Raw genomic sequence first — 14,345 nt, forward strand, 5'->3', positions numbered from 1 at the left:
AACTGCGCATGTGCACGAATATCCTACCTGCTCTTCCGCTCCTCAGGGGGATGGTATGAAAAAAATCTCCCAAATACACTGCGGTCCTATTTCTTTCTACTGAGGCCTTCCTCTTCTTCTCATTTATTGGGAAGATGGTTCGCTTCTTGCGACTCTCAGCCATTTTCAAAGTATACGATGAGAGCAGCGGAGCTACAATGAACGGCTGAAACTGAAGCTAACTGGATATATAAACACTAGAAGGAAACACTGAGGAAACTAGCAAAGAACAAGCACGCACATTGGCGTTAGGTGAGCACGACACATTAGCTATGTATACATGGACAAAAGTAATCGGAATAAAGGGCCGATCGGAATAATGAACAAGCTAATCGGAATATGACAATGGGATGAAGCTCAATCAGAATGAAATTGTATTATGAATGAGAACGGTGGTTTATGCCGATTGATGCAACCTTAGAAACATTAAAAGAGCACAAAATTATTATTTATTCAGCAATGTTCCAACCATACTTAGAACCTTGTGAAAGTCCAACCTGGGCGCTCGAATGACAAAAGAACTGGTATAATCTGCACATGTCAGAGTGGTTGTATTCTGAACAAAGCCAGGTGCATATAAAAACACACATTATGATCAAATTAATTTATTGTGTCCCCATATAAATGGTACAATGCGTTTATGTCTTGGTCTTTAATTCAAATAAATTTTTAATCCAATTGTGAAATTGGCCTTTTATTGTGGGCAGTCTAAGGCACACCTGTGTACTTTCATGGAGTCTAATCAGCATCTTGATATGGCACACCTGTGAGGTGGGATGGAACATCTTAGCAAAGGAGAAGTGCTCACTGTCACAGATTTAGGTTTGTGAACAATATTTGAGGGAAATGGTGATATTGTGTATGTGGAAAAAGTTTTAGATCTTTCAGTTCATCTCATAAAAGATGGGAGCAAACCCAAAAGTGTCGCGTTTATATTTTTGTGTAGCTAATGATTGGCCTGTGGGACAATCATTAACACATAGATAAGATGATCCCCACCGGAACTCGATGCTGAAAATAGCCTTCAAGTAAAAACTGAGTCATAAAGACACAGAAATCTGGCACCAATGTCCGCATGTTACCATTTGGTCGTCACATAGGCACTAATAATGCAAGATACAATTAGACCAAGTGGGGAAGATTTCAGAGGTGACCACAACGGAGCATTTTCCCTCAAGCAAAACATCTTTATTGCAATCCATTTGACATCAACAGCAGTAGGCAGTTTTAACTTTAGTATCCTCACATGCTTACAGAACTTCCAGGTAATGCATATTTTTTTTATAGTGCAACATTGGTAAAATTGTAGCATTCTATAATCTGAGGTGGAGGAATTATACAGATGTTAAATAATAGTGTCTCGAGAATGGACTCTGGAGGGACTCCACCGCTCATCCAGATTTATGACACAAAGTAATCATAGTCTGCCACAAATAGTAGATTGGACATGGGACTGTAATTGCATATTATTGATTCATCTAGAGTCATCAGCATGATTTTCAGGACCTGTGGAAAATTATCTGATTCAGATACAAACATTTTACTTTTCTCCTGTCTGATTTCTTTGTACAGGTCTGTAAACTGCAGCTTTCTGTGAAGAATGCAAAAGAGCAAGTTCCTGCAATGGACAATTTAGATTTGGATAATCTGATTCTCGATCATTCATTGCAGGAGTGTACCAAATAAATCAGAATGTCTAACTCACCTTTGGTTACTTTTTTCATTTTGACATAGTTTCCAAAATAAAACTGCGATTGCTGACACTAATTTGTGGTTTGAGGGTCTTTGTTTTGTGGAAACTATTGTGCTGCAGCAACAGTGCTGCAAAGCAAAGGTGCCTCACAGTTTCCTTATGCAAATGTTGTTCGTGCTACTTTTACTTCCAAAAGTTGGTAAAAACTAAACAAAATTGAAAAACCTTATCAAAAAGATATCTACTGGAAACTTGGTCGCAGCTCTTCTCGGGCATTATCCAATTATACATTGTGGGTTTCTAGATTTTTCTTTCCAAGACTTGAATGTAATCTCATTGTTGACCATGTTGAACATGTAAAAGCCACAAGTCTCAACAAAAGTTTTGGGCATTTGGATCAAGTTCAAACTTCACTAAAGGGACAGCCAGGCTGCCAGAAAGAAGGCCAGATAGGCAAAGTTATAGACAAAATCCAAATTATCCAAATCAGTAACACTGCTGCGTGGAGGAGCTCCTGTTTTGATGCGCTGTCCCTTCAGATTGAATGTGTGGACCGAGGATTTTTTTATGAATCAATTTTATGTGGTCAAAAAATGTGATTTGTTTATGTATGCTAGTAAATGTGTGGTTGTGTGTGTGAGGGTTGGATTTTGTTACAGGAGGTGATTTGTACCTCTAGGGGTAAATTAAATCATTTCTCAAGGCCTCTACAGTCTAGTATGTCACACAGAAAGATAACGGCATCAGCGCGAGCTCTCTGATAATCCAGCCGGAGCAGACAGCAAAAAGATAACACTTCTGGGATCAAACCGAACAGTTAAACCAAAAATAAATAGATTGTGCTCTTAATAAAGTCGTCTAATTGTTGAATACAGAAATAGGTTTTCACTCTTAGCTTTATAGACCAAATTAAACTGTCAGAGGAGTTCGAAAAGAGGTGTTTTCCAAAATGCAAAGAGAAGACATAAGATTAGACAAAAACCCCTCATAGTTTATGATGAGATAATGGCTACTTCGTGATGATGATAGATACAATTGTCCACCAACATTGAGGTCTGTAAATTCTGATCCTGCGTCAGGCTTTAATACCATGTACTGGGGGACAAAAAAAAAAAAAGCAGCGTACTGACACCAGTTGTGGTGAGATAGATGAATCCCACACATGCTATAAATCATGCTCTTATTAAGTCGTGGGCAAGTGAATGTAAAATCCTATTGGCCTCTGGGGAGCAGAAAACACAAGGCCGTTGTTCCTTCAGCCTTCAGTCTGAGCTCACAGATGGATAAAACCCTGGATTTATTATCGAGTTAAAGAGGACGCCGAAGTTTAGCGATGGTGTGAGTTAATGCACAATGTAGGAACGCTGTAAAAACGCTCGATCCATACTTTGGCACATCTGAAGAAAAATAAAAAAGCTCTGACTTGGTATAAAGGTACTCAAGACAGTGATGCCTGCTGATTATATTTACAGGGGAAAAGTGCTGGATGCATGAACAGCAAACATACACAGTAGTAAAATGCTTGTAGAAAAATGTCTCTTACGTATATAGGTGAATGTTTAACCTAAACAAGGCTTAAGAAACATTACTTCATGGTGCAGCATTTAACATCCCAATGAATTACACTTTGTAGGTGGTAAAAAAGTTATCAGAAGACGATCACAAGAGATACACATCATTCACATAACGGAAAAAAACAAACAAAAACAAAACGACAGTATTAGGCATTGTTCAGAAAAATAAAGCCACTAAAGCAAATTCCCCCGGTTCTGTAGTAAAAAAATACAATATTTAACAGCAGAAATATGCATATTTTGTATAAACCTTTTTAAACTAATGTCCTAAATTCTTAGATAATATTTAAGATAAGATAAGATAAGATAGTCTTTATTGATCTCACAATGGAGAAATTCACTCGTCACATCGGCTCATGCAAGAAGGTTATGGAAAGCCGAATGAGCATTTATTCTGATATCTTGATATCAGGCATAATTGTCATGTACATGCAAGCCATTTCTGCCCACTAGTTAACTAGTGAGCCATTTCTGTGTGAACTACTTAACTAGTGACAGCCAAAATGCCCACTAGTTAACTAGTAAGGCCAAAATTCTCTCTAATTAGCTAGTTCATATGTTTCATATCTTACTAGTTAACTGGTAATGCTCTGCATGTTCACTAGTTAACTAGTGGAAATTGCAATGTCCACTAGTTAACTAGTTTAAAGACTTCTATATATTACTAGTCAACTAGTAAGGTACAAAAATGTTTACTAGCTGACTACTGAGTGTAAAATTCCCACTTGTTAACTTCTATGTAATTTGGCCAGCCGCTTGAGCATTTATTCTGATATCTTGATATCAGGCCATTTTTGTCAACTAGTTAACTAGTGAGCCATGTTTGTGCACACTAGTTAACTAGTGACAGCATAAATGCCCACTAGTTAACTAGTGAACACATTATAGCTTCACTAGTTAACTAGTGAGAGCCAGAAATGTCCACTAGTTAACTAGTAAAGGCCGAAATGCATACCAGTCAGCTAGTTGACGGCTTTTGGGTCTCACTAGTTAACTAGTGACTGCCAAAAATGTACACATGTTTACTAGTGAAGGCAAAATACCTCACTAGTTAACTAGTTGCAGTAGGTCAATGTCACTAGTTAACTAGTGAACCATAAATAGCTTTCTAGCTAGCTAGGTGATGGCAGTAGTCTCACTAGTTAACTAGTGGGCATTTGTGTCTTCACTAGTTAACTAGTGAGCAGTTCTGCCTTCACTAGTTTACATGTAAGTGTCACACTGAAGCCACTAGTTTACTAGCTAGAGTACCTTTGGCCAGCATGTTAACTTGTGTGCCACATGCAAATGTTGTGGGTGGGATTTCGTGAAAGTCTGCACTGTGATTGGTTGTCATGTTCTATTTAGACATAGAGAACCAATAGAAAGCCTCAATTTCCAGGACTCTCCGCCTCCTAATTTGAATTCTGCGCCACTAGTTGACTAGTGTGAATTTTGTCTTGAACTAGTTTACTAGTATACATTTATGACCTCACTGGTTAACTAGTTTGGACAAATGATGCATTAACTAGTTAACTAATGAGCCTACTGCCATCACCTAGCTAGCTAGTAAGCCATTTATGGTTCACTAGTTTACTAGTTGCATTGACCTACTGCAACTAGTTAACTAGTGAGGTGTTCTGCCTTCACTAGTAAACATGTGCACATTTTTGGCAGTCACTAGTTAACTAGTGAGACCCAAAAGCCTTCAACTAGCTGACTGGTATGCATTTTGGCCTTTACTAGTTAACTAGTGGACATTTCTGGCTCTCACTAGTTAACTAGTGAAGCTATAATGTGTTCACTAGTTCACTAGTGAGCCTTTTGGCTCCCACTAGTGAACTAGTGTGCATATTTTGGCCTTCACTAGTTAACTAGTTCACAGAAACATGGCTCACTAGTTAACTAGTGGGCAGAAATGGCTTGCATGTACATGACAATTATGCCTGATATCAAGATATCAGAATAAATGCTCATTCGGCTTTCCATACATAATGATCGTTTCAGGCACTAGTTAACTAGTGAGCTGCTTTACTGCCACACATGCAAACTAGTGAGACTTAAATTGTTTACTAGTTAACTAGTGGACAAAAACGGTAAGCTTGTTTGTGTTTTTAGCTGTAACTAGTTAACTAGTGAACAAAATATGCATGCCACTAGTTAACTAGTAAGGCCCACAACACCCTCACTAGTAAACTAGTGGGCATTTTGGCCTTTACATGTTAACAAGTGAGCGTTTTGGCATCTCACTAGTTAACTAGTGGGGCTGCAATGGCCTTCACTAGTTAACTAGTGGGCATTTTGGGGCACACTAGTAAACTAGTGACACTTTTTGCACCTCACTAGTTAACTAGTCGGATGGAATTTGCCATGACTAGTTTACTAGTGGGTGTTTTGGTGCACACTAGTAAACTAGTGACACTTTTTAGACCTCACTAGTTAACTAGTGGGCATTTGTGTCTTCACTAGTTAACTAGTGAGCAGTTCTGCCTTCACTAGTTTACATGTAAGTGTCACACTGAAGCCACTAGTTTACTAGCTAGAGTACCTTTGGCCAGCATGTTAACTTGTGTGCCACATGCAAATGTTGTGGGTGGGATTTCGTGAAAGTCTGCACTGTGATTGGTTGTCATGTTCTATTTAGACATAGAGAGCCAATAGAAAGCCTCAATTTCCAGGATTCTCCGCCTCCTAATTTGAATTCTGTGCCACTAGTTGACTAGTGAGAATTTTGTCTTGAACTAGTTTACTAGTATACATTTACGACCTCACTAGTTAACTAGTTTGGACAAAGGATGCATTAACTAGTTAACTAGTGAGACTACTGCCATCACCTAGCTAGCTAGAGAGCTATTTATGGTTCACTAGTTAACTAGTGACATTGACCTACTGCAACTAGTTAACTAGTGAGGTATTTTGCCTTCACTAGTAAACATGTGTACATTTTTGGCAGTCACTAGTTAACTAGTGAGACCCAAAAGCCGTCAACTAGCTGACTGGTATGCATTTCGGCCTTTACTAGTTAACTAGTGGACATTTCTGGCTCTCACTAGTTAACTAGTGAAGCTATAATGTGTTCACTAGTTAACTAGTGGGCATTTATGCTGTCACTAGTTAACTAGTGTGCACAAACATGGCTCACTAGTTAACTAGTTGACAAAAATGGCCTGATATCAAGATATCAGAATAAATGCTCAAGCGGCTGGCCAAATTACATAGAAGTTAACAAGTGGGAATTTTACACTCAGTAGTCAGCTAGTAAACATTTTTGTACCTTACTAGTTGACTAGTAATATATAGAAGTCTTTAAACTAGTTAACTAGTGGACATTGCAATTTCCACTAGTTAACTAGTGAACATGCAGAGCATTACCAGTTAACTAGTAAGATATGAAACATATGAACTAGCTAATTAGAGAGAATTTTGGCCTTACTAGTTAACTAGTGGGCATTTTGGCTGTCACTAGTTAAGTAGTTCACACAGAAATGGCTCACTAGTTAACTAGTGGGCAGAAATGGCTTGCATGTACATGACAATTATGCCTGATATCAAGATATCAGAATAAATGCTCATTCGGCTTTCCATAATTATGCATATTCCAATGAGAGGGTGGGTAGAAGACTCCTATTGGGTATCATGTAAGAATCCCACCCATATATGTAAATTTACTGTTCATAGCCTCGCAATCAGGTCCTGATGGGTGCCCCTAGTCATTAGTAATAATGACTTAATAAAGTCATTAGCCTACAGTATGTTATTTCACTTAAGATAAAACCAACTCCAAAGAACCCATTAGCCACCTTGTATTCAAATGAGCCAACCAATTTAATTATTTTCAAATATTCCGCCAGTGTAGTCATTATAAAATGCTACATTTTGTAGACGGCAAATATAAAAAGTATTCATACCTGTTGGACCTAGACGTCTTCGTCTCCGAAAAATGCTTCTTGTATTTCTCAACATGTTGTCCTCCTGTGATGATGATAACTCCCGCCTTGCAACCTCAAGTGCATTCCAAACTCGGTTTATGACATTGACAAAACCCCTCTCGGGAGCTTCCTCCTCTGTTTGGCTCATAAGTCCAGTAGTAGATAAGCGGTAGGCCTAATGTGAACAAATTTGTGTCGTCCGCACTTGACTAGGCTAACGCTGGTCTTACATGTGTAACTGTAGCACTAAATGGCGGTAGAACTGTGCACTTCCTGTGCGTGATTTGAACACCGACAAATCAGAACCCTTGACAAAAGGGTGATTAAAAAAAGTATCACAAAAGTATCTCATATTCTGTCGAAATGTTTTTTAATAATAACAGGGAAACCCCATGCTTTACCAAGTGACCTCTTGATCCACACAGCGATCAATGTTAGCCTATATTGTTCTTTTGTTTATTGCTGCTAGGCAACCACAGACATAAATGCATCCATTTCAGTAGCACTTTTCTGATTATTTACTGAAAAACAAAAGATTGTACACATTAACTGCACATGGTTTCAAAAGTAATTAAAAGCTCAAAGATCAAGAAAAAAACATCATGCACTTCTAAGGAATTTAACCCTGGTCTCCCAAATGATCTCCCACTGCTTAACCACTTGAGCTAGTCTTGCCGCATGGGCAAAGCTATCATTAATGTTCAAGTTACTGAAACGCTTTGTTGCATACAAATGCCTCCAGTTTTATCGCGATTTTCAGACTAATAACTGAAAAACTAAAGATTGTACACATTAACTGCATGAAGATTACAGCAATACACCAAAACTTTGTCACTAGACCAGGGCAGTCAAACTTTTTTACAGTAGCAGGCCACACACTATCAGGTAGGAGGGTGCACTTATGCCGGTGCCACCGCCCAAGCCCCAGAGGGAAGAATTTTGAAAAATAGAGTCTCCCTGATGTACAGGACTGTCTCAGAAAATTCGAATATTGTAATAAAGTTCTTTATTTTCTGTAATGCAATTAAAAAACATGAAATGTTATACATTCTGGATTCATTACAAATCAACTGAAATATCGCAAGCCTTTTATTGTTTTAATATCGCTGATTATGGCTTACAGCTGAAGAAAACTCAAAAATCCTATTTTAAAATATTGGAATATTTCCTCAGACCAAGTAAAAAAAAAATATAACAGCAAAACAAAATCAAACATTTGAAAATGTCCATTAATGCACTCAGTACTTGGTTGGGAATTATTTTGCACAGATTACTGCATCAATGCGGCGTGGCATGGAGGCAATCAGCCTGTGGCATTGCTGAGGTGTTATGGATGCCCAGGATGCTTCAATAGCGGCCTTTAGCTCATTTGTATTGTTGGGTCTGGTGTCTTTCAGCTTCTTCTTCACAATACCCCACAAATTCTCTATGGGGTTCAGGTCAGGGGAATTGGCAGGCCAATCAAGGACAGTAATGCCATGGTCAGTACACCAGTTACTGGTGGTTTTGGCACTGTGGGCAGGTGCCAGATCATGCTGGAAAATGAAATCATCATCTCCATAGAGCTTTTCAGCAGATGGAAGCATGTAGTGCTTTAAAATCTCTTGGTACACAGCTGCATTCACTCTGGACTTGATGAAACACAGTGGACCAACACATGGCTCCTCAAACCATCGTTGACTGTGGGAACTTCACACTGGATTTCAAGCAACTTGGATTTTGCGCCTCTCCAGCCTTTATCCAGACTCTGGCGCCTTGACTACCAAATTACATACAAAACTTGCTTTCGTCTGAAAAGAGGACTTTGGACCACCATGCAACTGTCCAGTGCTTCTTTTTCATAGCCCAAGTCAGACGCTTCTTCCGTTGTCTTGAGTTCAGAAGTGACTTGACCATGGGAATACGGCTATTGTAGCCCATTTCCCGGACACGTCTGTGAACAGTGGCTTTTGATACCTGGACTCCAGCTTCAGTCCACTGTCTTTGAAGCTCCCCCAAATTCTGGAAGCGGCTCTTCTTCACAATGCTGTTAAGGCTGCGGTCGCCTCTCTTGGTTGTGCAGCGTTTCCTGCCACATTTCCCCCTTCCAACACACTTTTTGTAAATGTGCTTTTAAACTGCACTCTGTGAACACCCTGCTCTTTGAGAAATTTCTTTTTGTGTCTTACCCTCCTGATGGAGGGTGTCAATGATGGTCTTCTGGACAGCAGTCAGATCAGCAGTCTTCCCCATACTTGTGATTTAGTTTACTGAACCAAACTGAGTGTTTTTCAAGGCTCACAAAACCCTTGCAGGTGTTTCGAGTTAATTAGACGATTCAAGTGATTAGTTGAATAGCCTACTAGTATACTTTTTCACGATATTCTAATATTTTGAGATAGGATATTTGGGTTTCTTAAGCTGTAAGCCATAATCAGCGATATTAAAACAATAAAAGGCTTGCGATAATTCAGTTGATTTGTAATGAATCCAGAATGTATGACATTTCATATTTTTTAATTGCATTACAGAAAATAAAAAAATGTATCACAATATTCTAATTTTCTGAGACAGTCCTGTATTTTGGAAGCTTTCAATACAGGTGATTATTTAAACAATAGAGTCAGAGTGCATGTTTCAAATTGAATAAAAGGCAAAAAAAGAAGTGAATGATCAATTCTTCAAAAACAACCTTTGTTTTTTTATTATTATTCTTAAAACATTATTTTTTCTAATGGTGTTATCATCATGTTTTAACAAGGTAAGGTAATCTCCATTTGCATAAAATTAGTTGAATTTGAATTACTAGCACCACACAAAACAGATCAGATTAGGTGAGGTCTATTCATCTTATTATTATTATTCACAGTTCTTTTCTAAAAACGATCGTAACATTTCTTCACGAACAAAGTCAAATTTTTGTGATAAAAATACAGGGTAAGAATTTGAAATTGAATTTACATGTTGAATTTATTTCATATCGCTCTTTTGAAATCTCTTATCTCAGTTTAATTTCACTTGCACTCATCACACACACAATATCATATCATCGGCGAGGATTCTAGAGACGAACACAAAATGCATCCCCTGAAAAACTTTGATAATTTGCTGCAGTAATATTATATTATATTATATGTAATATTATAGATTTTTCAGAATAAAAAGCTAACAGATGTTCATAATTAAAAAATATCAGAAACATAATTATAGAGCATTCAGTATTGTAAGAAAGCCCACACTGTTTCTGGATAAATACATTACTGTATGAGTTAAGTTCTTTTCCGTTTTATGCCTCTTTCCTTGTAAGTTTGAAATGTCCCATGCTCCTGAATGCACCATAGCTTTCTGACGCTCGCGAAGGCATCACACTGGCTGTGTAGATGCACGTCTGGTCTTCCGCATAACACCGGTCTGTGTTTTGAATGGAAAAGTAGCATCTCGGTTGGAACAAGGAACCTAATCACTCATTAATGTTGCTCTCAGTGGAGACAGATGCAAATGTGATTTTTGGGATGTATAATCGGAGAAATGTATGCGGCGGCAGGAGCTGCTTAGACGGCGATTTGCCGCCGTTGACCGGCAACTTTTGACTGCCCTGCTAGACATGTTATCAAAACATACTTTTATGCTCAAACGATCTTTGTTTATAAAAGTTTGCTCTTAGAACAGCCTGGACGAAGTCACGCATGTTTTCTAGGTTTCTGAGTCCTAAATGGACCAATCAAAATCTTTGTTCCGCCTTCTTCATTTGCATGCAAGTGCGACATTGCACACTAGTTAACTAGTGGGACAATGTTACGTCCCACTAGTTAACTAGTTGCACAAAATGCCAGCCGTTTGTGTATTTATTCAAATTCAACTAGTTTACTAGTGTGAATGGCATTTTTCTCCTGCTAGTTCATTATGGACAATGTTTTGTCCTCACTAGCTAACATGTAAGGCTCAAAATGCCCTCTATAAGCTAGTGAAAGGCATTAATAATGCAGATATGCTCAGTAGTTAACTAGTGAGCATGTCCTCTTCCATTACTAGTAAACTAGTAAGGCCAAACATGTCAACTAGTTAACTAGTGAAGGCCAATGTGTCACTAGTTAACTAGTAAGAGTACCTTTTGCATCACTAGTAAACTAGATAGCCCCAAAAACAGCCACTAGTGTGTGTGTTATGTGCACTAGTTAACTAGTGAGCTGCTTTACTGCCACACATGCAAACTAGTGAGTCTTAAATTGTTCAACTAGTTAACTAGTTGACAAAAACGGTCAGCTTGTTTCTGTTTTTAGGTGTAACTAGTTAACTAGTGAACAAAATATGCATGCCACTAGTTAACTAGTAAGGCCCACAACACCCTCACTAGTAAACTAGTGGGCATTTTGGCCTTTACATGTTAACAAGTGAGCGTTTTGGCATCTCACTAGTTAACTAGTGGGACTGCAATGGCCTTCACTAGTTAACTAGTGGGCATTTTGGGGCACACTAGTAAACTAGTGACACTTTTTGCACCTCACTAGTTAACTAGTCAAATGGAATTTGCCATTACTAGTTCACTAGTGGGTGTTTTGGTGCACACTAGTAAACTAGTGACACTTTTTAGACCTCACTAGTTAACTAGTGGGCATTTGTGTCTTCACTAGTTAACTAGTGAGCAGTTCTGCCTTCACTAGTTTACATGTAAGTGTCACACTGAAGCCACTAGTTTACTAGCTAGAGTACCTTTGGCCAGCATGTTAACTTGTGTGCCACATGCAAATGTTGTGGGTGGGATTTCGTGAAAGTCTGCACTGTGATTGGTTGTCATGTTCTATTTAGACATAGAGAACCAATAGAAAGCCTCAATTTCCAGGACTCTCCGCCTCCTAATTTGAATTCTGCGCCACTAGTTGACTAGTGTGAATTTTGTCTTGAACTAGTTTACTAGTATACATTTATGACCTCACTGGTTAACTAGTTTGGACAAATGATGCATTAACTAGTTAACTAATGAGCCTACTGCCATCACCTAGCTAGCTAGTAAGCCATTTATGGTTCACTAGTTTACTAGTTGCATTGACCTACTGCAACTAGTTAACTAGTGAGGTGTTCTGCCTTCACTAGTAAACATGTGCACATTTTTGGCAGTCACTAGTTAACTAGTGAGACCCAAAAGCCTTCAACTAGCTGACTGGTATGCATTTTGGCCTTTACTAGTTAACTAGTGGACATTTCTGGCTCTCACTAGTTAACTAGTGAAGCTATAATGTGTTCACTAGTTCACTAGTGAGCCTTTTGGCTCCCACTAGTGAACTAGTGTGCATATTTTGGCCTTCACTAGTTAACTAGTTCACAGAAACATGGCTCACTAGTTAACTAGTGGGCAGAAATGGCTTGCATGTACATGACAATTATGCCTGATATCAAGATATCAGAATAAATGCTCATTCGGCTTTCCATAGAAGGTGCAGAGTAGGGAAGGTGCATTCAGTTATATACAGTGAGTCTATATATATGCAATGGGTCATAAAGAATATAAAAAAAAAATAAGAATACAAAAAAGGAAGTAGGAATGTAAATGTCTCATTTACATTCTTAGTGGTATATATATATATATAAACATATCTATATACTTAAATATATACATATATCTATGCGCCTACATACATACATTTTAACAGCGCCCCCTAATTTCTAAATAAGGTGAAGCAGGCTGCTGAAATCTAGTGGTAAGGGTAACATTTAGGAAGGGAGTTTACACTAATTGTATTTATGCGACTTTGTGGGGAACACACACAGTGGGCACTATCATAAAAAAAAAGAAAGTTAAATGCAGCTTTGTCTTGTTGAAGAAAGGGTTTAACTTGTTTCTGTAAATCCTTTGCACACAAGCTTAAGCTAACACACACGCTTTCCAACCTGCCAATATATCACAGCTCCTAGGTCGGAAGATTGATGGCATTAAATTGCTTCTATCCAAGTTTTTTTTTCTGTATCAGGATTTACAGGCGTCGCTGTACCTAGTGCTTTCCAGCACCACTCCCTCCCATAAATCATGCTTTTTTTCACCTTTCCGATGCTCTCTTTCTACACACACACGCTCACACACACTCTCACATTCACACGTTTTGTATCCAAACACACAGGGGAGCGCCACACATGCCCACACACCCGTTCGCTAATATGCACAAATGTACACACACATAGACTTTGGGATATGGCTGTAACAAGATAGATGACCTCCTTGTCGCCTGCTGCCACACACACACACACACACACACACACACACACACACACACACACACACACACACACACACACACACACACACACACACACACACAGAGAGAAACACAGCAACTCTGATGGAGCAACACATGTACATTTTTGACTCTGTAATGGAAAATGTCAATCTCTGTCGATGGCAGGCCCTGGAAATGCACTGAATTCTCTCCTTCTGCCCATCGCTCTCATTACGGGAAAATGTCACCTCATTTCCCAAGTACATGTCGGCTGATTAATTTCTGAAAGGGGAAAAAAGAGACAGACAAGGGGAGATGAGGGGAGGTGGCATCTGTCCATGAGATTGTCACTGGTGCTTTTTTCGGGGGCATGTAGCCGTTGTTTTAAAAATGAATGGGCCCTTTGGTTTGAAAATGAAACTCTACAGCAAGGCTTGAGGTAGAACACGTTGGTTTAGGCATCTTTTGACCTTTTCATCCATGTCAGGTTCCTGTGTGAACATAATCCCTTCAATGTTTTAATGGATGTAGGTTATAAGTGTTGGCGCAAAATGCTTCCGAGAACCGACAGCTGCAGTTTGAATTTTTAAAACATTTTAATTGGCTTTCTCCTTTTCAAATTCAAACTGTTCAAATTTCTGCAACAATTTTACAGAGGGCTGGTCTCCAAAGAGGAGTGGAGACCAAATGGGTCCTTAGAGGTTAAGTAGACAGATTTTGGTAGTTTCAAATTAACTAGACTTGCAAGCTGCAATGCAACTCCTGGTCGGCCTGGGTCAACCAGCACATGGTCTAGTCTGGTTCTGGCTGGCTCGCCATCGACTTTCCACAGTTCTTCAATAACAATAGTAAAACGTACTCTGTGTCCGGCTGAGAATCGGATTCGCCAGCTCTACACGTTACACAGCTGATGGCAGAAAACTGTCACAGCTGAACGAAAACA

This window comes from Fundulus heteroclitus, chromosome 15 (assembly GCF_011125445.2).
Source record: "Fundulus heteroclitus isolate FHET01 chromosome 15, MU-UCD_Fhet_4.1, whole genome shotgun sequence".
Lineage (NCBI taxonomy): Eukaryota > Metazoa > Chordata > Actinopteri > Cyprinodontiformes > Fundulidae > Fundulus > Fundulus heteroclitus.